The 27480-nt window shown below is 43.3% G+C and overlaps 1 long non-coding RNA gene and 6 other non-coding genes across 7 annotated transcripts in view; 6 read left to right on the top strand and 1 right to left on the bottom strand.

The window, feature by feature from the left end:
- Positions 1-27480, top strand: part of LOC110339510 — a 205045-nt gene that overhangs the window by 73606 nt on the left and 103959 nt on the right. The window lies entirely within an intron of this gene.
- Positions 204-275, bottom strand: Trnac-gca. The gene has a single exon. It is a non-coding gene; the product is annotated as a tRNA-Cys (tRNA).
- Trnac-gca lies at positions 3336-3407 on the top strand. The gene has a single exon. It is a non-coding gene; the product is annotated as a tRNA-Cys (tRNA).
- Positions 4294-4365, top strand: Trnac-gca. The gene has a single exon. It is a non-coding gene; the product is annotated as a tRNA-Cys (tRNA).
- Positions 7539-7610, top strand: Trnac-gca. Its single transcript has one exon. It is a non-coding gene; the product is annotated as a tRNA-Cys (tRNA).
- On the top strand, positions 14413-14484 carry Trnac-gca. The gene has a single exon. It is a non-coding gene; the product is annotated as a tRNA-Cys (tRNA).
- Positions 19778-19849, top strand: Trnac-gca. The gene has a single exon. It is a non-coding gene; the product is annotated as a tRNA-Cys (tRNA).

Below are 27480 nucleotides of genomic sequence, written 5' to 3'. Positions count from 1 at the left end.
AGTGATAAGTATTTGTAACCATGGGTGAAAGTTGTTAACAAGCTAAGTCATCCTCTTTTAGGATATCAAATTACTGTATTATGGAACCCAGAGAGGGGGATTCTGAAGTCTATTCAAGAAACCTCAACTACTGGAGACCTCCTTGCCTCACGGAGGTCCTCACCACAGTTAAAGTGGTAAGTTAACTGTCAAAATATTTAGGCAAGGGGCACCCGGATTTGAACCAGGGACCTCTTGATCTGCAGTCAAATGCTCTACCCCTGAGCTATACCCCCATCTGCTTCGTGTATATCTAATAAACATCTTTGAACCTGTAATTTGTACTTGCTAGTACTCTGCTGTCATCTGCTTTCTCCTGTGAGGCTCAGCCCTGAGTCAACTGCACACCTGTCTGACTCCTCCTCATGACCAGTGCCCTCCAATCCCAGTTCACAGCTGGGACAGAAACACTGATGCCCAGAAGCCTACATTCAACTCCTCCTACACATCCACCTGTAAAGTCAAACTCATAGGGTTGGGTCTTAAGAAACTGATGGCTTATGAGGTAGAGAAAACAGTTTTCTTTAAGGGTGTGACTCGTGGTATGTCAACAATTTCCCAGTGATGGCCACACACACAGAGGCATGGGGATAGTACAAAGTGGAGGACACGAAGTTGGGGATGTAAAGGTGGGATGGATTACCTTGAAGACAAGGTAAAAGAAGGAGTTGAGGGTGAATATAATTAATGAAAATATTTTGTAGCATACTTTTTATTGAATCTTTAGGTATTTCACCCCCCACGCACCCCAATTCCATTCATTTTGCATTCCTCCCATATCTTCACTCCAACCTTTTAGACCCCCCAAAAGTAAGTAAAAAAGAAATTAGAACGGAAATAAAATGACGAGAAAACAGAATGAACAATCTAGTAGACTCGCCTTGTCAGTAACCTGCTCCTTTATCAACCACAGCATTACATGCATGTTCATTGCTGAAAGTCATAACTTTCTTAATGCTAATGAGAAAGGACAAACAGCTGCAGAAAGACACTGGACTACAGGAAAAACTTCTGAACTAAATGAACCAGTGTATTTCAAGGATGCAATGACCTCAGTTTGGAAACCAGGATATGTGTTACGTTGGGGAAGGGGTTTTGCCTTTGTTTCTGCAGGACAAGAAAAGGTTTGGATTTCATCAAAATTGATCAAGATTTAATCCAAACAGGAGAAACCTCGGGAGGAGGAAAGATGACAGTTCATCCACAAAGTCATCTTCCACGAGGTATATGGAGGCCTCACCAAAGGAAAGGGAAATGTTTTGTTCTTGTCTTCACAAGACACACAGCAAGAAGACACTCAATGTGTGGACACCTAAAGAAGAGAGGATGACTAGCCACAAGAACCATCAAACTGAAAAGAATCTAATATTTGATATCAATGTCTAATTTTCTTAACTTACGTCCTTAGAAAATCCATTTCTCTTTACTTCCTAATACTCTTTTGGTCCCAATTCACTTAAACCATCACTGGCTTTGGAGATGGATTTGGCTCTCCTCCTCTAAATCCAAGCATGTTTTTAAAACAAAATTCAGAGTTCCTGTATGATATCAAGGAGCCAATTGATGTAAGACCGAAGAAAACAAAATCTAGGGACTGTCATCTGTTTTTACTCGGTTCTTTCTCTGAAAGTCTAATTTCCCTCATATTTACTATGTTCCTTATTTTTTCCTTTCCCGGTATACATACATATAAAAGTTGAAATGTTTTTGTTAACATTAATGCTTGAGTTTTCCATAGACAACAAAGAATTTCCCAACAGCAATCTTCAAAAACTTCAGAAAGACAATGGGGCCCCACTTCATCTACTCCACATTTTCTGACTTGCTGCATCTGAACTGAAACCGGTTTGGGACTACATTGCTCTACATAACTCCAGACTAATTAACTGATATAGTGAGCCTTCTATAATCTGGCCAGAGCCTCAAACAAGAGCTTCAGTGAACATTAGAACTTCAGTCAAGAACTCCAACCAAGCATCCCCCGTCAAACAGAGACTGAGTACAAATGTTGTAGCTAGTTCACTTGAGACTTACACTACACAAACATTTTCTTCCTACAGGATCCCGTGATGTTATCATTGTCCCATTTCAACAGGAAGTGATTTTGAAAACACTACACCCCTTTCCCTACTGTTGATATTACAGGATAATTTACACCTGTTAGGGTTAGTTTTAAATTATCTAGGGTTGGGATTGGAAAGAGATGTGCATACTTGGGCATCTCGTTCAGATAAGTTTAGGGTTGAGATGGGATCGATATACTTAGGATAGGATATATAGGTAGATTATAATTTGTTTATCACCTTCTATGAATATATGCTTTATATATGTTTGAGACAATCCAGTTTGTTTCAAGTATAAGTCTTTTCTTTAGACTAAAAGGGGACTTGTAGGTAGAGATCTCACGTACCTGCAGCACTGACCACACCCGTTTGGGCATGATCACAGGTATGGGGGGGGGAGGCAGAGATAAAGGTCAAGGAAGGAGGGGTCATGCTCTCTTGGAGTTGCAGTCGAGGTCACAGACCAGCAGAGCGCTGATGTCAGTTCTCAGCTTCTCATGTAAGTGATTTCTCTCTCTCTAATAAAGTATCATACGACTTCCCTTCCCTGAATACTTGGTGTGACTCGCTATCCCTCATCAGATACCTGTGATTTTTTTCTCAAAAATCTTTTACAATAATAGTGAGTTTTCAAAATAATCGAATTGTGCCATATATGTTGATTAAAGCATATGGCAATGAGTCTGTGTTGTGATAGACCTGAAGGACAGGGTGGAGACCACAGCTTCAGCATTCCCTGACCCTCTGTGTCCTCCTGCTCTGCTGTCATAGCTCCTCGATGACCAACTCAGGTGAAGAGACATCTTCACCATCTAATAAGAAACTACCCTCAGGGGCTAACACACAGTTCATCCACAGGCTGGAGAGAGATGTCGTCACATGTATGTACCAAATAGTTCCCCAAAGAAGTTTGGCAGGATCTCTTCACACTGAGGGATTGAATAGACCTGAAGAAGACGTACATGTAAATCTAAGGTCCTTTGCAGTGGCTTATGTCTCTCTGTCTCCAGTTGTGCTGTCCCCACAGGCTGATCTGTGTGTAGGAGGGAGATGCCATGACAATAGGGGGCTGAGTTGGAGACACTGGAGAGGTATCTTTCTGGCATGAGCTTATGGAGGCAGCAGTGCCAGTAATACCAAATCTTGTGAGACAAACAAAAACAATTAAGTTGTAGGAATGGAGAGTGTGACTTACGAAGGTGGAAAGCATTTATTAAACATTTCTGACAGAGAGGGAGTATAGCTCAGGGGTAGAGCATTTGACTGCAGATCAAGAGGTCCCTGGTTCAAATCCAGGTGCTCCCTATCAAAACTTTATTTCTTTACAGTTTTTTACCCAAGCAGTTATCATACTCACTCAGTCCTATATTTCTTCCATTTATTGCAGTTATGGTCCTCAGCAGAGCTAGGAGCTACAGGTCCGCCCATCGTGAGGATGCATGACTGCTTCCCATTTCTTCCTACATGCTCAATATCTCTCCTATTCTTGTTGTCTGCTCTCTTCCTGCATATACCAAGTATCTGTGGTTCTGTTGGGTTCTTAAAGAGAAGGCAAAGACAAGATGAAGAATTCTTCTGAATTTTTCAGGCACGGCAGCCATACAGACAACCAGTGATCAGTGACCAGAAAGGAAATACAAACCATGAATTATTTCCCTCCATGCTGTCTGCTGAACATGTGGTCAGAACCAAGGAGACAAAGCCCAGAACCAGGCTGTCTGTGGAGGGTGGGCATTTCCCATGTGAGCTTCTTCTCTTTGGTTCTCTGATCACTTGGTTCATCGTCAAAGGCTAAAGTCTGGCTCAGCTGCTGTACCAGGGAGACAGGGATTGCTGCTGACAATATGGGCTGGGGCCCTATGAGAACCTTGAGTGGCAGCTCAGTCAGTCTTCAGGGAAGGTGGGGAACGGTGTCTGAGGACCCAGGTGGAAGGCAGTTGGATAGGTCAGGAGCTAACCCAAGATAGCAGTGTGAAATGGACTCAGGTCTGCAGACTACTCCTCTCCATTTAATTGGCTGAGGATGCTAATCAAGGATGGGCCTGAAAGCTGCAGAGCTGAGGAAGGCATCTGACCAGTCAGGTCTGGCTGCTTCTGGAAAGTAGGTCTGAGAGAACCTGTAATTTAACTTTATAGTTAGAACATATCACCACTCAGATGAAATTCATTAACTGGGTATGCTGGTCCCAGTGGGGGTATAGCTCAGGGGTAGAGCATTTGACTGCAGATCAAGAGGTCCCTGGTTCAAATCCAGGTGCCCCCTTTCCATGTGATTTTTTTTTTGGAAACTGACCACCTTCACAGTATGAACCTATGTAACACAAGTTCTAAAAGGTCTTAATAATAAAAGCCTGGAGTCACATATTAGGGGTTGAAAGCTGAAAGATCAGAGAAGTGGAACAGCCAGCCAGTAGCGCTTTTATCTGTACAAAATCCTGAGATTGAAAAGAGATTGAGTTCCTGTCTTCTGCTGCCTATATTCCTCTTTCTGCCCAGGTATCTCACTTCCTGACTATCTGTCTGTACATACCTCCAGACCTCTGTGGTTAGCTAGTGACTAGCTCTGCCCTTTTATCTTCAGGCAAGCTTTATTTGTTAGAGTATAAACAAGATATCACCACATTTCCCTTTTTTGTCTAAAAATAAAAAGGGTTATAACTAACACAAGAAAAACTGTACAACAAGTACAAAACTATACATAATATATGCAGGCAGCAAATACATCAACAATGTCTTGTCCATTAACAATTGACAAATTCAGAGAAAATTCCCCACATCTATCCTATCTTGGTGAGTCCAAAAGGTAGTACCTAATTCACTTTCTATAACTTGCATTACCAAACCTATTTTTTTATGTGTCTCAATCTTACACACTTTACATTTCCTTAGTGAATTTCTTTTCCAAATCTGGAATCAAGGAAAACTATGACTATAACTATATAGTCTTCAACTCCATCAGAGACTTGAGAAGGAAATAATATTGCTTGAACAAGCTGGAAGTACAAGCAAGTGACTTCCAAAAATTACAGAAAAATTACAGAAGCATCTGGCTGCCTGGACAGTCACCCAAGGTTCCTCTCCAATGTTGGGGCATCCATCTTTGCCCTACTGGCCTAGCATATCGGACAGACTGTTCTGTGAGGCAGGATATTCTGAAGGGCTGTCCTACCCTGTCTTGGTAAAGTTCCGCAGGGCTTTCTTTTGTGTCTTTCTCGTATGGCACTCAACGTCTGGTGTGGCTCCACATAAGACCTAAAGAAGCTTTTTAAAAAGGGTTTCAAACAAACAGAAATGTAGCCACACTGGGCTTCCTAGTCTCATGCTTTCATACAGGCCACTGTGCAGAGATGCTGTGGATTTCAGGCTTGAGCAGAGCATGGCAGATTTCTGCCATGGTACATAGGGGCGTCTCCAAGGCACACAGCATCCCGTGTGGCAGATTTAGCTTTTACTCATGCAGACAAAAAAAAAAGGTTTATGGGCAGTGTGGTACAAAGTGTTTTGTGGTGGCCTATACCAAGGTTGGGGCAGTAGTATGGCTCCCAGAGCTGGTGGTAAAAGTACCCCCATCATGTTGGGGCCAACAGCAAAAACCAAGGCATTGGTCCTAGCCATGCCCACTTAACATTTTAAAAACTCTCCTGGTCAGAAAAGGATTACCGATATTCAATTAGAACATATTCAGATAAAAAGCTCTCTAAAGGAGTCACAATGTGTTTTATAAATGTGTATGGACCTGGGAGAGAGAGGATATAAGAGACAGAATCAGAGGTAAAAACGCAAAATAATTTAAGGGTAATAAACTGGGGTCCTTCGAGGACAAATAGAGTAAAAAATGTGATAAATGGACCATATAAAGATGGAAAATACACAGAGTCTAGATTATGTATATTATTGTGTTTTCCTTAAGTTTCTTGACTGTTAATGAGCTAGCTACAGAAAAACATTTGATTGTGTGGCCTGCTAAGCTGAAGCAACATAAAGGTATCTTGACTTCAAAATTTGGGACTAAGGACGTGTTGCTTCAGGAAATTAGGGGTTTTTTTGTTTCCACAGAAGATGAGAAGCTGTGGATTCCTTCCAGGTTAATATGGTTTGATCGAGGAAGATTCCCTGAAAAATCTCTGATGGGAGCTGATGGCGCAGATGATCCAACGTCTCAGATTTCCCCTGTTGCAGTTTTCTCTGAGTTCTACATCCACAGTGACTTCAAAGTGATTGGCTGAGATGATCCAGCCTCACAAAATATTCCAGTCAGGACTTGATCATAATCCTAAATTTTGTCAGGGACTCCATAATGTTACCATAACTCCCAATCAGCAGGAAATAGCCTAGAAAACTACACACCCACATTCACCAAAAAATGGATTATGGATGTTTGTCTTTGTTAAGGTGGTTTGGTGATAAATTGTTATTGGGTATAGCCAATCTCCTTCTAAAGAAGAAAAGTCGTATGATATAGAAATGATGGGGAAAAGGATAGATTATTAGTATGGGAAAATGGATAGATTATTAAATGTACTTTAATCCAAAGAACAACTGTTACTCTTACATATTTTACATTGGTATAAATTTTAGCTTATTAATACAAATTTAAGGTTAATTTTGTTATACTGTATGCATATTTCTACTCTTGTTTAAGGCATTGTGTTGATACAGCTCAATTGAAAATGTAATATATAATTAAGAAATACAGATTAATATTAATAAAATACATAAAATTATAGTTTTGTAGATATACAGAGATGTATTTCAGTTGGGAGATAATCTTCAAACACTTCAAAGACTTAACAGAATATGGCATTTAAAATGTTTAAAGAATTTAGACTTTTCTGGACAATGAGACACATCTGCTCCTGAAAGCACCAATTACTTCAAAAGGATGATGGGCATTAAGGAAACTCCTTATTTATCATGGTCTGGTCTATACTAGCCCCATGCTGCAGAAACTAACTATTCTGGACTGATGTTTTTGGGGCTGAGATTGGAACCAGCCAAACAGACCCAGGTCTGACCCCGATTTGGGGAGTGTGGATTAGAGGAGGCCTAGCTATCCAATGATGCTAAGGATAAGACGGAGATTTCTAGTCATAACAGGAAGGCTCCCAGTAAATACTGAAGGCCTCAGTTTATTGAAGCATCATCTTAAGTAACCATCTGAAAGTGAGGGCAATGGCAGAAGACATCTATTATCACGTATATAGGGCTGGTATCAAATATTTCCCTTAAACCTAGAGATACTGCCTCAGCTAGGATCTAAAGAAAGGAGGATGCTAGTCCTTCCTGAGGACAAGGCAGTCATGTGCAGAGGCAGCTCTGGGCTGGGCCTCATAGGAGGAAGCAGATGATGTCATAGCACTGGCAACACCTGTGATGTTAACAGCCAGGGAGTGGCCACGCAGGTTCTGAGTGCCTGTGAGACATTACTAGGCAGGTGGGGGTATAGCTCAGGGGTAGAGCATTTGACTGCAGATCAAGAGGTCCCTGGTTCAAATCCAGGTGCCCCCTTGCTTAAACATTTTGGTAGTTAACTTATCGCATACCTCAGTGAAACTAGGAGGTGTCTATTAGTTGGGAGTTTTCCCTAAAAATCCCAGATGCTTCCTTCTACGCTTCATAATTCAGGGTGTGTGTAGTTTACCCTCTATAGTCACTCCAGGTCCCAAATCCCACACTTCCAAGCCCTCACCTGAGCACACCAAGATCTCACTGAACTTGCTTGCATGCATGTCCCTGCGTGCTCTTCCAACTCCACTCATCACCCCCATCCTGTGTTCTGATCACAGAGGGATCACCTTTACTCTGCTTCAGTTGGCCACTAAGAGATGAGGTATATTCTGAATTCCCAGCTTCTACCTGGGAGTCTACTTGACAAGAAGGGCTGAGGCTATGATATTAGTGGCAAGCTCAGAACCAGCTTGCTCCTGTATCCTTAGTGTGTTTGCCCATGGAACAGCTCTCCAGATCTAGCAAAGGAGACTATTAGGATACCTGCATCAAAACAATCATTCACCACGATCAAGTAGGTTTCTTTCCGGGGATGCAGGGAAGGTTCAATATATGAAAATCCATCAATGTAATCCACCATATAAACAAGCTGAGAAACAAAAATCACATGATCATCTCATTAGATGCTGAAAAAACCTTTGACAAAATCCAACACCCATTCATGATAAAGGTCTTGGAGAGATCTGGGATAATAGGAACATCCTAACCACAATAAAAGCTATATACAGCAAACCAACAGCCAACATCAAACTAAACAGACAGAAACTCAATGCAATTCCTCTAAGATCAGGAACAAGACAAGGCTGTCCACTCTCTCCATACCTCTTCAATATTGTACTTGAAGTTCTAGCTGGATCAATACGACAACAAAAGGAGATCAAAGGGATACAAATTGCCTCCAGAAGTTCCTTTATTGTACAGGGTTGCTTTGGCTATCCTGGGTTTTTTGTTTGTCCATATAAAGTTGAGTATTATTCTTTCAACGTCTGTGAAGAATTGTGCTGGAACTTTGCATTGAATCTGTAGATTGCTTTTGGCATTTTACTATATTGATCCTACATATCCAAGAGCATGGGAGATCTTTCCATTTTCTGACATCCTCTTTAATTTCTTTCTTTAAAGAATCAAAGTTCTTACTATACAGGTCTTTAACTTGTTTGGTTAGTGTTACCTCAAGATAGTTTATGTAGTTAGTGGCCATTGTAAAGGGTGATGTTTCTCTGATTTATTTCTCAGCCCACTTATTGTCTGTATATAGTAGTGCTACTGATTTTTTAGTTAATTTTGTACCCTGCTACTTTGCTGACGGTGTTTATCAGCTGTAGGAGTTCCTTGGTAGAATTTTTGGGTCATTTATGTAAACTATCATATTATCTGCAAATAGCTTGACTTCTTCCTTTCCAATTTGTATCCCATTGATCTCCTTTTGTTGTCTTACTGCTCCAGCTAGAACTTCAAATACAATATTGAAGAGATATGGAGAGAGGGGCAGCCTTGTCTTGTTCCTGATTTTAGAGGAATCACATTGAGTTTCTCTCCATTTAGTTTGATGTTGGCTGTTGGTTTGCTGTATATTGCTTTTATTATGTTTAGGTATGTCCCTGTTATTCCTGATCACTCCAAGACCATTATCATGAAGGGGTGTTGGATTTTGTCAAAGGCTTTTTCAGCATCTAGTGAGATGATTATGTGGTTTTTCTTTTGCAGTTTGTTTATATGGTGGATTTCATTGACAGATTTTCATATGTTGAAGCATCTCTGCATCCCTGGGATTAAGCCTACTTAATCATGGTGTATGATTTTTTCGGATGTGTTCTTGGATTTGATTTGCCAGTATTTTATTGAGTATTTTTGCATCAATGTTCATAAGGGAGACTGGCCTGTACTTCTCTTTCTTAGTTGAGTCTCTGTGTGTCTTTGGTACCAAGGTAATGGAAGCCTTGTAAAAAATTGTGAGTTAAGCCGGGTGTTGGTGGTGTATGCCCTTAATCCCATCACTCGGGAGGTGGAGGCAGATGGATCTCTGTGAGTTCAAGGCCAGCCTGGTCTACAGAGCAAGTTCCAGGACAGCCTCCAAAACAATACAGAGAAACCCTGTCTCTACAATAAAAAAAAAGAATGTGGCAATGTCCCTTCTGCTTCTATTGTGTGGAACAATTTGAGGAGTATTGGTATTAGCTCTTCTTTGAATTTCTGGTAGAGTTCTGCACTGAAACCATCTGGCCCTGGGATTTTTTTTTGGGTTGGGAGACTTTTGAAGACTGCTTCTATATCATTAGGTATTATAGTTCTATTTAAATTGCTTATCTGTTCTTAATTTAATTTTGGTAAGTGATATCTATCCAGAAAATTGTCCAATTCCATTAGATTTTCGAATTTTGTGGAGTAGAGTTTTTCAAAGTATGATCTGAAGATTCTCTGGATTACCTCAGTGTCCGTTGTTATGTCCCCATTTTCATTTCTGATTTTTTAATTAGCATGCTCTCTCTCTACCTTTTGGCTAGTTTGGATAAAGGATTATCTATCTTGTTGGTTTTCTCAAAGAACCAACTCTTTGTTTCATTGATTCTCTGTATTGTTTTCCTGGTTTCTACTTCATTTATTTCAGTCCTTAATTTGATTGTTTCCTGGCATCTACTCCTCCAGCTGAGTTTGCTTCTTTTTGTTCTATAGTTTTCAGTTGTGCTGTTAATTCCAGTTTTTTTGTACCTCTTGAGGTTTGCTATGTTGCTGAGTATGTGTTCGATTCAATTTTAGAGAAGGTTTCATGTGACACTGACGAGAAGTCCCAATTCTGAACATCTGTACCCCAAATATGATGACACCCAATTCATAAAAGAAGCATTACTAAGGCTCAAATCACACATAAATCTTCACACACTTATAGTGGGAGACTTCAACACCCAGCTCTCACCACTAAACAGGGCCACCAGACATAAACTTAACCAAGAAACAAAGGAACTAACAGAAGTTATGACCCAATTGGGATTAACAGAAAATCTATAGAACATTCCATCCAAACACAAAAGAATATACCCTCTTCTTAGCGCCACATGGGTTAATGATGTCTTAAAGAAGAGAATGCCCTGAACTAGACTTAAGACCCCTTTGCTGAAGACACAACACACTTTTGTGGTAGGACATGGAAAAAAAGAAGCTGGGACTTATCTGAGTATTTCGTCTCTGGTGGCTGGTTTTCATAGTTTTGGAAGATGCTGCCCAAGCTTCTGGTGTAGAGCAGACATCAACAGTATACCTGCAATGAACCCTGCGTGCTGCAACACTGACATGCCAGACAAGATATGCCCATTTAGTGTGAAGTATATGGCTGTATCCAACTGCTTTTGGAGTGGTTGTGAGACATGATCCACAGGAAGGAAGGAATTCTGCAGACCTCGTTCTGCATACCTGGTCAAAAATCCAGAGCTTTGGAGGTCACAGGTCCTAGAGAGGAATCTACTACTGTTGTTTTGCCAAATAACATGTTGTCAAACTGTCCTTTAAATATGTTTATTCTACTATCCTAATGCTGCCCTTAACCTTGGCCAGAGAAGCTTCTCTCTGCAGTGATCAGAAGTTCATGCAGAGACTCATAACTGGTCCAAGTACTGAGTGCATGTGACTATTCAGTACTCAGCACTAAGAGTACTGAGTGTATGTGGCTACCGAGTGCTCAGACTTAAATTGGACATCTGTATCCACTCCTGACCTGAACCAGCAGGTCGTTCTTCAGTGACAGGTTCCTAGGTGGGAGGACCAGGGGAATAAAAGATAAAGAAGATAGAAAAGCTGGGGTCAGGAGGTCTTGTGCAAGCTATGCTTTATCCCAAGCAAGCTTACTAAGAAGCACAGCATCTTTTTAAAAATACATTCTATTTATATTATAAACAATCTTATTTTACATATCAATCCAAGTTCCCTCTCCCTCCTGTCCTCCCATGTCCCCACTGAATGCCCCCCTCATCCCATTCCCCATCTACTCCCCAGGGAGGGTGCGGCCTTCCATGAGGGATCATCAAAGTCTTGTCAAGTCATTTGGGGCAGGGCCTAGGTTCTCTCCTGTGTATCTATGCTAAGGGAGTATCCCTCCATGGGAAATGGGCTCCCGAAGTCCATGTGTGCACTAGAGATAAATACTCGTGCCAGGGCCCAGAGGCCCCATAGACTGCCCAGGCCTCCTAGCTGACACCCACGTTCAGGGGGCCTGGTTTGGTCCTATGCTGGTTCCCCAGCTGTCAGACTGGGGTCCATGAACTCCTACTTGTTCAGGTCAGCTGTTTCTGCGTGTTCCTCCAGCATGGTCTTGACCCCTTTGTTCATCACTCCTCCCTCTCTACAACTGGATTCCAGGAGTTCAGTTCAGTGTTTAGCTGGAAGCACAGCATCTTATGTACTGTTTTCGGGGAAAAATTGGGCCAAGGTCAGCAGAAAGCTAAATCAAACAACGTTGGCAAGGAGAACACAGGATACCTCAGACACAGGATAACCACAGCTTTAAAGAGGGAAATCCAGGTTAACTCCTTCAAGGTTCTGGTTCCATCCCCAAAATAGACCTCACCAAGTCTGCCTCGAGGCAAGGACACAGAGCTAGTGTCCTCTTTGTCTTTTTGTAGGGCCTCTGACCAAGTCTTGAGTACATCTGGCTCCCAACAAATTCCTCTCCAAGGCTCAGGAAACACATCAGAAGATGAACAGAGAAAAAAAATGTAAGAACTGGAGAATGGGGAGGAGTGCTGGGATTCCATCTACTACACAAGACATGGCCACTACACCGCAGCTATGGTACCTGTACAAGACCAAGTCAGAATGTCAGTCAACAGGCAGCAGTAACAGACTTTGGCAGGTCATCAGCAAGAAATGGGAGAACATGGAAGCAGGGGAAGAATGTGTTGGGAGCTCCCATAGGAAGTGGCAGGGGAGGTGGGGTGCATATGATCAGGACACATTGCTTATATGTATGACATTATCAAAGAATAATTAAAAGACAATTTTTTTAAAGATGAGAGTGTAAGCAACATGTAGTAAGATTCCACCTGACAGACAGTTGAGGGGAAAAAGAATACTGTGTGAAGAATGTTTTAGAGTGCAAAGATGTGTGTGTGTGTGTGTGTGTGTGTGTGTGTGTGGGTGTGTGTAGGAAGTATGATGCCCCTAAGGTTCAGAGGTTAATGATTACATGGTCAGGTGCCTTTCTAAGACATGGATTGGAGTTAAAGCTGTATTTCAGGAGCCTCAGGCAGCCCTGCAAGCTGCACAGGAACATCAAAGTGGGTCATTCATTTGAGGACATTTCTTAGGACACATTACAGAGAGTGGTTTGGAATTTTCAAAAAAAAACCCAGGATATGATACTGGAATTAATTTTAAATCAAAAGAAATAAAAATAATAGATAACTATTGAAGACATTAAAATTGTAGTAGAACTATTTATCATTAAAAGGTTACAATTATTAAAACAAACAAAAACTCCACAAGGCACAGATTGTGTCATGTATACCAAAACGTTCAGAAAGAACTTAAATAAACAATTCCAGAAAAAATTTAAAAGGGGTGCTTAGCCCAACTCATTTTGTAAGTCTAATTAGAGATGCTGTAAAAATTATCAAAGATTATAAGAAAAACAAAACAGTAGGCCAATCTCACTTATTAGTCTTTTTCCTAAACCATAAATAAAAGTTTTAATAAATCAAATTCAGCATTGTTTTTTTAAAAAAGAGAGAGTAACAGGTAATAACCAAGCCACCTTTGAGGAGTGCTTTGAGGAGTTCTCTACCAGTATTTCCTAGATTTTTCTGCAAAGCAAAACTACTTGCTTTTTTTCTTTTTTTTTTTCCTTTTTTTTTAAGATAGAATTTCTCTGTGTAACAGCCCAGGCTGTCCCAGAACTCAGTGGATCAGGCTGTCCTGGAACTCACAGAGATCCACCTGCCTCTGCCTACCAAGTGCTGGGACTAAAGGTATGCACCACCACTGCCTAGCAACTTGCCTTCAAATTCTAGTGTCAAGAATTTGTAGAGAAATCCAAACTAATAGGCCAGATTAACAAGAAAATGTGATTATAAAATAGATAAAGAAAGGCATCCAATCCGATATAACATACACCATGATTTACTTATTCTAAAATATAATAAGTAAGGGAATATAAACTTATGCAAGGATAGGCTAAGGATCTAGCAGAGAAAAGCCATGGCTAGGCAGACACCTCCATGTATAGACACTTTCTCTAGATGGAATAGGGCTTTGTCGACCACTAACTTAAGGTCACATGTGTTAGTCTGGTAATATTTCCTGACTCTAGACCTTTGTGACTGTTGGTCCATTAATGGTTTGGGGTTTCCAAAGTCTGCTTTCAACTATTTATTGGAGGGTTTTATTCCTCATCCTTCTCTGTCTTTATTAACCGAGTGAGAAGTGATCATCTTTTGTCCTAGCCCATAATTCTACAGCAAGTTCCCTGAACCTAAAATTAGTCCAGGAAAGTCAGGTCTGAGTTTGTCATCACATTTGACAGGATGAAAACCCCGACCCTGTGGAGTCTCTGTTTGTAAGTCACACCTTGATGGATTCAAAGCTGGACTGCGCGGTTCCTCTCCAGGACTGTCTAATCCTGGGGATTGAAGGCTGGGAGAACATAGGCTGCAGGGTTTCTAAGGAAAGAAGCCTGTGACCTTTTATTCAGTAGACTGATGTGTTTCCTCTGACTTCAGCCTAAAAGTTCCAAAGTGATGATGCATAGGGTGCAAGTGATGTGGCTGTAATCCTGGAAGTGAAGTATATTACTTAAGCCATTCATTAATAACTAGGGGGTATAGCTCAGGGGTAGAGCATTTGACTGCAGATCAAGAGGTCCCTGGTTCAAATCCGGGTGCCCCCTACTTATGCCTAGTTTTTTACATTTTTAAATATAGATACCTGAATTTTAATTTCTTCTTCCGTACGACATAACAGAGTTGAGTTAGAAATTGTCTTCTTGAAAACAGCAAATATTAAGGCTTTATTATTGTGGTTTTCCATCCAAAATAAATTATGATTAATCAAAGTGTCTATAAAAATTCCATTTCCCAGGCCTCACCTCAAATAATTAGAACACCCTGGGTGGAGCTAAGGTACTATAAATGCTTCCCAGTTGTTTCTAGAAGCAGCTAAGATGAGACACAGCCTTACAGAGCTTCCTGGAGCCTCCTCAGCTCTGGCTACCTCAGCTCAGGTCTGTCTGCAACTCTGTGCTCTGGACCTTCACTCATATCTACAAGCATCTGTGTGTGACACGTTGATGTGTAAAATGCCTGTAACTGGACCACGCCAGCACCTTTAAGGGACAGATAATTCCTTTTCAGCACCTCTTAGCTTCTTCCATTTTTTTCTGTTCTCTATCCAAGAATTCTCCCCAGGAAGGGATAAGATTGGTCTTCTGATCCCTGCCACTAAGGTCTGTGACTCAGAAAGATAGCTCTAAGTCCAGGGGTGGAGTGTTGCAGTGGGAGAACTAGCAAGGCAGTAAGGGGTAAGTGAAGTTATGTGTTGTGTTTAGTGCCATATGTTATTCAAGCTTTGGAAGAAAAATTCTGCAGACAAAAATGAAAAATAATATAGACTATCTCAAAACTGAAAACATGGTTAGAGAACAAGTGGCTTTTTGATAGAAACTCTCAGAACCCATTGCAGTTATAGATAGTAGATAGAGCATACATTAGAAGTTCAACTTGTGGCTTTTACCATCCTGTCTTTTATGGTCTTTAAAAATAATTGCCTAGAACACATTTCATCATTCATTGTATTTATACAAAAAAACAGGCATTTGTGTTTTGTATGGTCAAATATGGATTCTTGCAATAAAGCCATTTGGGATACAAGAATGTTTTGGTTTCTATATTGAACGGCAAAGAAATTACCACGTATGGGAGAGCCTGGTCATATCTAGTCCCCTTGGAGACTTTGTCTACAGCAAGCAGATAGTTGGTTTATTGAGGGGATTCAGGTTTTCACTATAGATTGGAAAGTAGCCTTCAGACAATGGAGACTCTGACCCTTAATAAAAACAGGTCACTCCTTTACCTGTAGGGGAGTATAGTCTTCTGCTAACATCCATGCCAACATCCAGTGACCCTGAGTATCAGGTAGCATGGGCTGGAACTTACGGCAACATGCACTGCAGAATGGTATGGCTAGTTGAACACCTGTGATGCCCCAACTAGTAACTTCAGTCACACCAGAGGGGGTATAGGATGCTGTGAGGACACATAATGACCAAGTGTGCAGGAGAGCTGACTGTGGAGAAGACCTGGAAACTGTGGGCATGGCTAAAAAGTGACCTGTGTGGAGTCACATTATCGCTTGGGGTGGTGACTCGCTATGAGAACTCAGCTCTCTGCTCTAGAGCTCGGGACTGAAGTTTTCTCCTGATGCTGGAACGATGCTGGTTAGCCTTCTTCCTGCTTATTGAGCATCACTTGTTCCTGGACTGAGGATCACAAGTTCCTGACTCCGGTTTTTATGTTCTCTAGCTGCACCTATTCTTGCCGGTGGAGCACTAGGAAAATTTCCTTTTCATCCTGCCCCAGGGACACCTTTCAGAGAGGTCACTTAAGCATAAATGCAGATTCTGGTTATGATTTGGTTACTAATCAGGTGTGTCACATTTTGAAGTGAATTTAATGACTGATTTTTTTCATGCCTACAATATGGAAGGTCACAGATCAAATAAATATCTTTAATCTGGCTATTGTGGGGAGCCGCCCCCACATTCTCCGTTACAAGATGGCGCCGACATCCGTTGTCGGTTGGAGTAAACAACCTTGGTGTGCACGTGCCTGCTACTTTTCCATCCCTTACTCTCTGCCTCTCCCGAGGCGTCATATGGGCTGACGAGCAGGAGCCAGTCAGGAGATGACACATCCGAGGCGGGGACTGCTGAGCTATATAAGGGTTGGGCTTTTTGCTCCCTGGGTCTCTGCTCTGTAACCTTATGCTCTCCCTCTCAAGACGCATTAAAGCTGTTCTGCAGAAGGATCCTAAGTGTGCCGCGTCGTTCTTGCTGGCGAGACGGTAGCGTGGGACAGGCTATGAGTGAGAATTATCTTTAAGATTGACAGACACATGTTACCCCAAACTCTCCTTCCCAAAGAGTCTTCATTAATTTTCAAGATGAGTACCAAGAACTTTTGCCCAGACCTGCCCCGTCTTTTACCTCCAAAGGATCTGTTGAACAGCCAGCTTTCTGGGTTGAGCTCTTGTATGTGAGTCTAAATGACATTTATCTGTAGAATGCCATGATTAATTTTTATCATTTTATATGCTTGGCTGTTTTACTTGCATAAATATCTATGTGCCTAGTGTCTGCCAAGGTCAGAAAAGGGAATCAACTCCCCTTGGACTGGAGTTAGAGATGGTTGTAAACTTCTGGGTGCTGGGAATTGAACCTGGGTCCTCCACAATAGTAACAAGTACTCTCTTCACCACTGAGACAACTCTCCAGCCCAGGGATTCCAAGATGTTTAATGTGCCTGCCTCACCTGGGAACTAGGGCAGGAGGGCCCTGGTCATGAGGATGTGACAGTCAGGCGTGCAGAGGTAGGTAAGAGCTGGGCGTCACAAGAGGAAGCAGATTACGGCAGAGCACTGACAAGTGTACATGTCAAATGTCAACAGTCTGGGAGTGGCCATGCACGCTTAGAATATTTATTATACATATATGAAAGAGGTAAGGGCATAGCTCTGTGGTAGAGCATCTGACTGCAGAGCAAGAGGTTCCCCGGTTCAAATCCGGTTGCCCCCTTGCCTTTTCCTCAATGAACACACGTTGTTTCTAGTCCACATGAATTCAGCATGGGAGTTTGATGAGAGAAGACAACAGTGGTAGATATGGTACATGGATGTGGATGTGTGTGTTCATCAAGGCTGTACAGAGAGAATAAGACAGGAGGGTGAAGGGAGACAACGACAGGGATGTCAGACCAAATTCATCTGGCACCCCAGTCTATAGGAGATGACGTTTCCTCTTCCTCAGAGACGTGAGTGGTGTTTTTTCCCTCTTAAGACTTCAACAACTGCGGAGACTACTAATACAACTCATGGAGGGAAATGGGCTTTTCTCAAAGTCTGCAGGTTAAAATATGGTCACATCCCCCCAAAAATGCATGCACATCAAACATACGTATTTGGACAGACTTCTGGTCTTGACAGCCCCATCAATTTGATTGTGGCATTATCCAGCATAAGAGACAATGCCTTGTCCAACGGCATGACCTCACCATGAGTGCCAAGGAAGTTGCATAGATGGTGGGTGGCTTTGAATCATCCTGGAGGGGACAAAGCTCATGCCACAACAGCAGCCAATGACTATGGCTAGTGTCCATGGTGCAGCTCCAGTAACTCTCTAACCAAGCTGCTGAATTCATGGATCTGTGACACCAGCCCCCACCCCCATTTGTGCCATGAACTACTCACACTCCTGCCAACGATCCTGTTTCCATTAGCCCGATAAGCCTGAATTATTGACACAGCTGGAAAAGAGAGCAACGTCTGATCCTGCAGCAGCCGGGCTCCTGTAGTCAGGGGCATCTGCACTTCCTTGGCGTCTTCACGCACCAGTGTCTGACATGGTGCACACGTGGATGTATTAAAGGACGTCTTTCGAGAATCGGTCCTGTTCTTCCACCATGTGTGTCCTGGGGATCAAACTCGGGTACTCAACCTTGACAATGGCTGTCTTTACCACTGAGCCATCTCAGCAGCTCGAGTGTTTTTGTTTATTTTGAATAACACCGTCTGGGGTGGTTAATACTGACTGTCAACTAGATAGGATCTAGGATCACCTAGGAGACAAGCCTTTTGGCATGCCCATGGAACGAATCATTACTAGCCTAGCTCTGGAGTGCCTGTGAGGGACTGCTGTCTAAGGTTTAGTTGGGGTGGTGATTGTAGGTGGCACCATTGCCACCTACGGTTTGGGGTCCTGGAGAAGGCAGCCTGAGCACCAGCATGTGTCAGGTTCCATTTTCCAACTGCAGATATAGCGTGGCCAACTGTGGCGTGATGGAGTGTTTCCTTACAAACTACAACCTGAAATAAGCCCCTCCTTCCTTCCTTGAGTTGGGTTTTTCATACGTTTGGCCAAAGCAATAAGAAAAGTAACCAACACACTGCGATTTTAAAAGTTAAAACGGTGGTGACCAGGGTGGCGACTGCCTGTAATCCCGGAACTCAGGAGGCTGAGAAAAGAGGAGGGCCAAGGGTTCAAGAACAACTTGCGCTACATTCTGAGGTCCTGTTTCAAAAGTCCAGAACAAACCAAGTTAAAAACGAAGACAAAGAACAAAAACCAGAATGAGCTCACACTACACACAGCGGCAGTGTCCTTTTCCTGTGGAATGGTCTCACTGAAACATCTTTCCTTGATAGCTCCCTAGACCCATTTGATTTTTATGACCATGTTGCACTCCGTCCTACGAAGCTGCCATCGTGTTTTCAACCAGTGGTCTCTATTGGACATGCCGATAGCTTCTTTGCCGATTAAAATCAGGACACAGTCTTTCCCAACGAACTAAAACAAAACAACAACAATAAAAACCACAGCCTCACCAAGTAGTCTAGGCTAACCTCAAACTCAGAATCCTGCCTCAGCATTTGGAGTGTTGTGATCTCTACCATACCTGGCTAACTTTTTTTTTTAAACAAGAGCAATATGCTTGATATGAACAGATAAAATATAAACAACAGTACATTGTTAAAAAGCCAGAAATATCCATTATTCCACTCACATGAATTCTGTATTTTGCCTGTGCACTTGACAAATTATCAAGACCCTTGGTTTGTTTATTAGATAAACACCAAGCCAAAAGCTCTGAAATTCTGTTCCTTGCAAGGGAAGACATAGTCACTTACTGACAGTCCAGTACCCAACCCAGAGCAGCTGATACAGCAAGTACTCTATTGTTGTTATCGTTGAAGATGACTTTCTGACTGGTTTAAGGGTGCCCTCAATTGTAAAACCCAACAAGTCAGGAGGATGAAGTCAGTAGTCATGTGTGAGAAGTAGCAAAGAGGACTTTCTCATAAGAGGGAGGAGGAAGTCAGAGAGGATCTGCAGCACCACCCAAGTTATAGGTCTGCCTTGTTTATGGTATTTCATTCAGGTAAAGGCTATTAATTATAACATCTTCAAGGCCAGGGGTATAGCTCAGGGGTAGAGCATTTGACTGCAGATCAAGAGGTCCCTGGTTCAAATCCAGGTGCCCCCTACAGGTTTTTTCTTTTCCTCCCTGATTCTGTGCTATCCTCACTAGAATTGTCTTCCGTCATTCTTTTTATTTTTATCAACATATGTTTTTTACCGATTCTTTGGGAATTTCATATCATGTACCCCGATTACACTCACTTCCCAGTTCTCCCATATCCACATCTACCCTTGTGACTCCCCCACAACATTTTTTAAATAGAAAAAGTAAAAATAAATATAAACAAGTCCAGTTTGTGTTATCTATATACTCACTGGAGTCAAACTCTCAGTGGCCTGTCCCCTAAAAAGAACTGAGTTCTTCCCCTTCCTGCACCCCAGCCAGAAACCATCAGTTGTGGGGAGATACACTTCAGCATCCTTATCACACTTTTTAAGAGTTCTATTCGAAGGCATCTGCTTAGGCTGCTACTTTGGGGGGTGTTGGGATGGTAGGGGTTGTTACAGAAGCCGTCCACGTCCCTCCTTTTCAACTACGCATCTGCAGTCATCGACTTCACTGCAAAAGAAGCTTCCTTGCTCTTACAAGCAGCAGGCACACCGATCAGGGTCTTCCACGTGGTTTCTGGTGACAGCACAGACCATGAACACAGCTCCCCTAGCTGTAGTTGAGCCATGGGCCTAACCAAAGCTTTGGAAGGCAGCCTGGATCATGAACATCAACACGGCTTCAGGCTGCAACACAGATCGTGGACATCTGCATGGTCTTTGGTAGTAAAACAGGCCATGGACATCAACACAAACCACAGCTGAAGTAGGATCATGGACCCAGACAAGGCCCTCAGTGGCAGCACGGACCAAGAAACCACCATGGCCTCAGGTGGCAGCGCAGGACACTCACATTGACATGTTGCAGCAGAGTCATTCTTAACCCCTCTTTGTCAGCCTGATCTTTGTCCCTCCGTCACACTGGTGGCAGTCCTCACCACTCTGAGTCCACACTTTGAGTTTTGTGACACTTTCTCCCTCTCTTGGTAGCCAGAAACTTCTAGATCCTGTGCACTAAGCTTCTGAGTTGAATCACTCATTCAAGCAGGCCATAGAAGGCCAGTGGTTGAGCAGGGAGAATTACACTATGACGACAGAGTATAAAGTTGTAAAGAAAACTCTTTGTAAATAATTCTGTAGGGGTGCGAGACCCAGGCAAGGCCAAATGAGAAGGGCAAGCATCCAGGCGAAGCTCCAGCCTCCCAGGGAAGCTTGTTTTCAGTCACTGCTTTGGGCTAGTGTGCAGAGCTCTGGGTTTCACCACAGGGTGGTGTCTTCACACGTGTCTGTCAGTACACTTTGTCCTCCTTTTATTCCCTCACCCACCTCCATCCCCTTCCTGCTGAGATCCCTTTCATTCCCAAATTACTCCCTCCTCCTTCTTTCTTATGATGTGTCCCATTACTCCTTTTACCCCTTCCCTTAAGATCTTTTATTCCCCCTCACAGGTCACTCTTCCAGTTTTATGATCTACACACACACACCTGTGACGAGAAGCGTGACGACAGTTCTCTGAATCCGCAACCTTGCGTAAAGCACGCTGAAACCTTGCACGGGAAATGCTTCTGGGAGGATGACTGTCCGGGGTCTACCTGTTCAACTGTGGGCAAGCACCACCTCATTACCAACCCTTGTTTCAAACAGCGTCTGTAACCCCATTTCCTCCTGCTCACCTGAGTGTGCCACGGGTTGTCAGATCCTGTGTATCCTGGATTCTCATTTTTTTTTCTGTTTCCAAACAAATTCATTTCTATGTCACCAATCTTGACTGACAAAAAGCCCATTCTAGATCATCCTATTCACGTTTTAACCACAGACTCACGGGCACCGTGACGGGTGTATTTTTTTTTTTTTTTTTGGTTTTTATGAGACAGGGTTTCTCTGTATTGTTTCGGAGGCTATCGGTCCAGCCCGGCCTCGAACTCACAGAGATCCGCCTGCCTCTGCCTCCCGAGTGCTGGGATTAAAGGCGTGCGCCACCATCGCCGGCCGTGACGGGTGTATTTTGTGACACTAGATTTGTTATGCAGCATCACTGTGAGTAAGACTGCCAAATGCTGAGATGGGTGTATGGGGGTGGGGGTTCTCACTAGGACAGAACCCAAAATACATGGCTTTCTGTGCAGCGGTGCGTGGCAAGCAATCTGCTCTAGCAGCTGTAGGAATGGCGAGGAAGCTACTATTGAGGGCAGGATGACCGCAGCCTGTGAAAGCCTGGAAAGCAGAAAATGGCCTTGATGGTGCAGAGCAGGGGAGGGAATGTTGGGCAAAAGGCTCAATGCATGAGCTACTTGCTGCCGGCTGCATTTGGCAAGGGAACCCAAAAGAGATCTGAGCTCAGATGAGAACTGCCTTGCTTTATATGCAGAATTCAAAGGAGGTATGGATTACTCAGAAATTGCATAGTGGGGAAAATAAAATTGATCCATCCAAAATTAATCTATCATAGTTTAGGACAAAGGAAACTTGGTTCCTTCCATAGACACAACCCCAGGGAAAGACGCCAACTCGACTGTGTAGCTCAAAGCCATTTATCAAGACCACTGACGTCCCCAAGGTGGTATCTGCTAGATCCTCTCAGTGGACAGATGTTCCTGGGAAGATGGAGGGTGTGGTCCCATAGGAACTTGACGTGTCCAAATACTGACCAGGGAAAAGCAGTATCAAAGAGGAATGTGGGAATGGAACCAAATTCATAAGCAACTCATGGTGTTTCCTGAGAGCTGGTATTAACGAGGCTTCTATGATGCTGTGTCCACATGTCCTAGGAAAGCATCTTAAAGGAGGAAGCCTCATTCTGCTTATGATCCAAAGGGTCTCAGCTATCATGGCAGGAGTGGAAAGTAAGCTCAGAGCAGAACACTTGATACAGCAGCGACCAGAGAACAGGAATCCAGGAAGGTGCCAGGGCAAGATGCAATGCCCAGGACGCACCCTGTGACCTTCTTCACCCAGTGTGGTCCCACCGCCCATGTGGCGAGTCCACGGAGGGGTGAATCCTTCCTTAGGTCAGAGTCACAACGGTCTAGTGGGTTCCAGGAAGTACCTTTTACTCAACCTTGATGTCATAGTGTTTTCTCCATCCCTTCAAGCTGACAATTAAGATCCACCATCGTGGGCTGTATTTACGGAAGTGTGAGCAAACTTCCCAAAAGAAAGTAAGAAGGAGTGCCAAGGGCATTGCACACTTGGGGGACAGGCAAGGTAACTTCTTGGCCATCAAAAACGACATCTTTTTTTTGGATATTTTGAAGGATAGAGGAAAAGGGATGTTTTAAGATCGCAGAGTCAAGGGCCATGTAGAATAGTGGTGGGCACCCCTCCTGTGTGGCAGAGCAAGGATCTAGAGAAGGAAAGCTTCTGATTCTGGGTTGTACTTTGCTCTGTTACTTTGGGGGTTGTTTGTCATGTGATATGACAGCGAAAAGTCTGGAAATGCTCAAGCTGGCATGTACAAGGGAACACATATAGCTAACTGAAATAGAGAAACTTGACCACTTTGTCCAGTATTTGATATTTTAATTTTATTTTTCTTCCTTCGTTCCTTTCTTCCTCCCTTCCTTCCTTCCCTTTTTGTATTTGGCAGAGAACTCCCTATGTAGCCAAGGATGACCTTGAACTTCTGATCCTCTTGCCTCTACCTCCTGAGAACTGTAGTTTCAGGCAAGCCCCACCACACCAGGCTTATGTGATGCTGGGGTTCCAACTCCAGGCTTCATGCATATACTTGTGGTTTGTTTGTTTTTTTAAGCCGGTGTCTAACACCGTGTGTCCTGCCATTTCCCAGTTTTTGAGAGTAAGTGTTGCTGCTGAAAGGCTCCCCGTGTGGTTCTTCCGGATTTGGAATGTAGGGGCCTGTCAGGTTCATGAATCCAAGAAGCCTTGGGTATTAGTTACTTTCCTAGTTGCTGGGACAAAAGACCTTAGCAAAAGCAGCTTATGAGAAAGATTTGTCTTGGCCTTCAGTTTCAGAAGCTCATTATAGTGGGGAAGGCATCAGTCAGAGGCAGCTGCTCAGTTAGTGTCTGCCCACGGTCAGAGTAAAATTGGACACTTCTGTTCAGCTAGCTTTCTCTTTTACTTCAGTACAGGACCCCAGACCTTGGCACGACACTACCCACAGTTAGGGTAGGTGTTCTAGCTTATTAACTGGATCTAGGAAACCCCTCACAGACTTGCCTGGTATTTGCTTCCATGGTGATCCTACATTCCATCAGGTTGACAACTGAGATTAACCTTCAAACTCAATAGGATTTAATGTGGAACACAGGATCCCTGTCTGTGATTAGAAGATGGGTTGGGAGCAGTAGCTGGAGGTGAGCATACTGTGTATGTAGGACTAGGGAAGAGGAGAGGATGGTAAATCAAGCCCTGAGCCCCCATTCAGGACTAGGCAAGAGTAGAGGAAGGTAAATCAAGCCCTGAGCCCCCATTCTCTACTATTCCTGCCCAGACCTTCTGATCAGAGACGGGACATACTTCCTGGCCATTGGTCCTCTGGTCTACATGGCCTGAGATTATTGTAGGGAGTGCCCGGCAGAGTCTGGAAACCCGCTCACCTAGTCAGACTTCCTCATCTGCATTTCTGTCATTGCTGTGAATGTGTTCCCTTGCCAGCTTCCACTCCTCCACCACGAATATGAAGCAGGTTGAGGCCGAGGTACAAAGAGGAGAGGAAGGAACACAGATGGGCCTACAGTTTGAGGCAGAGGCAGCTGAGCACAGCTCATGGACATCCACACTGGTGAAGTATGAGGAAGAAAATGATGTTTATCACCTCATGGGACTCAACTCTGGGACGAAGGCTGACTACCTCAGCCATGCTTTCCATACCTGCGCCCTCCCCAACACCCATCAAATACTGACTAGAAGAAGAAGAGGCTTAAATCTGTTGGGTACCGAACGTGTGGATGGAATAAATGTTCAGATAAGTGAGAGAACTCTCGGGAATGTAGTAGTAAACTCGTGGCTGGAAGTTGAGTATCTAAGCAGCTGATGGTGGGTTGCCAGATTTCCTTGCCTATCAATGAGCAAGATTACTGTCCACTGTGAGGTGTTCTGCTGTAGTAACATTGATGCTATGGTTTGGATATGAGTATTTCCTGAAAGGCTCATGTGTTGGAGGCTGGAAGGATGTCTCAGTGGTTAAGAACACATACTGCTCTTGCAGAAGATGTGAGTTCAGTCCCAGCACCCACACGGTGGTAAACAGAGGTCTCTAACTCTCCAGTTCCAGGGAATCCAGTGCCCTGTTCTGGCCTCCATGGGCACTGCCTGCAAGTGGTGCATATAAACTCATACAAGCACACATGTAGACACATAAAAAGGAAATAAAATGTCCAAAAAAATCCCCAAAATCCCAACACAGCGAGGTTTGGGGCATTGTGGAAGTGACTCCATTATGAGGGATCTCCCTTCATCAATGGTTAATCTGATGATGGAGTCACACTGTTATGTATCATTGCTGAGGATGGAGATTAGAAGATGAGGCTTCAGACAGGAAGTAGACCGTTGGCACAGGGCCTGGAAAGATAATCCCAGTGTCCTGACTCCTCCTGCCCATCTTTTCCCCCTTCCTGCCCGTGGTGAGGAGGGCTGCTCTTCCGAGTCTCACCACAGACCGTGGACTGGAACCTCTGACATGTGAGACAGAGTAAATTCTTCCCTTTAGGTATTTGTCCCAGAAACACAAAAATGACTGACAGGATAGGTGAAATACTCTGAGGAAGAATCCCTGTCAGGAAAAGGGTTATAACTCCACTGGTTCAAATCTGGGAACTTTCACCTGGTACTTGATCTGTTGCCAAACTTAAAATTCTCCAGCTATTGCCCCCCACCCCATGAAGTGCTGAGGATTGAACCTGGAGCCTCCACGTGTTAAATACTCTACTCCTAAGCTAACATGGTCTCTTCTGACTCACACAGGCTGGCAAGCTGCACGGCACCAGCACCATCTTCAACACCAACACCTGCCCACCAAAAGCGGGCAAGGGGGAGCTCCTTCTCAACCATGACAGCCTCAGGATAACGGTCCCTTTTGATCAGGTGCTCTGCTTAATAGTCCCTCTGATCAGCACTCCTTTAAAATAATCTTTTAACGATTTATCCCTTTTATTTATTTTTTTAAGATTTATTCCTTTTATTTTGTGTATGTGGGTGTTTTGTCTGCATGTGTATCTGTGCACACGTGTGCAGTGCTGTCAGAGACCAGAAGGTGTCAGATCAGCTGTTAGCTGCCATGTGGGTCGTGAGAGCTGAACCTAGGTCCTTTTGTAAGATCAACAAGAACTCTTATTTCTCCAGTGCTCTCCTCTGGTTTTTTGTTTGTTTGCTTGTTTTGTTTTGGGTTTTTTGTTTTCTTGGTTTTTTTAAAGACTGATCTAGAACACTTTATGTAGTCTAGGTTGTCTTCAGACTTAAAGAGATCCAATTGCCTCTGCCCCCTTGGTACTGGGATTAAAGGTGTAGTACATGAATGCCACTCTGTCTAATAACCAATCTTGCCCAGAACTTGTTTCAGTGTTCTCTGGTGACATCACAAGTTTGCTAAAGGTAATTGTCTTAGGGTTGCCATTGCTATGATGAAGCATTATAACCAAGCAAGTTGGGGAGAGTTTATTTGGCTTACACTTCCACATCATAGTCCATCATTGAAAGAAGCTGGGGTAAGAACTCAAACAGGCAGGAACCCGGAGGCAAAAGCAGATGCAAAGGCCATGGAAAAGGACGTTACTTACTGAAAGGTCATGAAAGCGTGTAACTCACTGAAAGGCCATGAAAGCGTGTAACTTACTGGCCTGCTCAACATGGCTTGCTCAGCCTGCTCTCTTTCTTTGTCAACTTTTTTTATTAATTTACTTTTTACATTCCAATCACAGTTCATCCTCCCTTCTCTCCTCCCATCTTCTCCACAGAGAGGGTAAGACTTCCCGTAGGAAGTCTACTAAGTCTGTCCCATCATCTCATTGAGGCAGGACCAAGGCACCTCTCCACCCCCATACTCCTGTGTCTAGGCTGAGCGAGGTCTCTCTCCATATGGAATGGGTTCCCCTAAGTCAGTTTGTGCATCAGAGTTAGATCTTGGACCCACTGCCAGTGGTCTGGTATATTGTCCCAGTCACACCATTGTCACCTATATTAAGGGAGTCTAGCTCAGTCTTATGCAGGTCCCCCATTTGTCAGACCTGAGTTAGTGAACTCTCACTAGCTTGGGTCAACTGATTCTGTGGGCCAGCCTGTTCTCTTGTAGAACCTAGTACCCTTAGCCTGGGATGACCCCACCCACAATGGGCTATGCCCTCCCACATCAATCATTAATTTTAAAAAAGTGTTCTATAGGCTTGCCTATAGCCTGATCTTACGGAGGACTTTTCTCAATTGCCTCCTCTTTGACGACTCTAGCTTGTGTCGAATTGGCAGAAAACTAGACAACACAATTGGCCCCTTGTCAGTTTGACACACAAACACATCACTATTAAGCCACAACCTTTCTTTTCTCGTTCATCCCCAAGATCACACATTATTAAAATCATTACAATATAAAACATTTACAAGTTTAAGAAGTCCCAAAGCCTTACAAATTCAAACAATGTAAAAGTTGCTTCTCTAAAAACATCCATTCTCCCTTAAAGTCCAAAGTCTCTGTAG

The sequence above is a fragment of the Mesocricetus auratus genome, unplaced genomic scaffold, assembly GCF_017639785.1.
Source record: "Mesocricetus auratus isolate SY011 unplaced genomic scaffold, BCM_Maur_2.0 Super-Scaffold_100125, whole genome shotgun sequence".
Classification (NCBI taxonomy): domain Eukaryota; kingdom Metazoa; phylum Chordata; class Mammalia; order Rodentia; family Cricetidae; genus Mesocricetus; species Mesocricetus auratus.
Note: the sequence above shows the minus strand (reverse complement) of the source record. Positions and strands in the feature narration are given on the sequence as shown.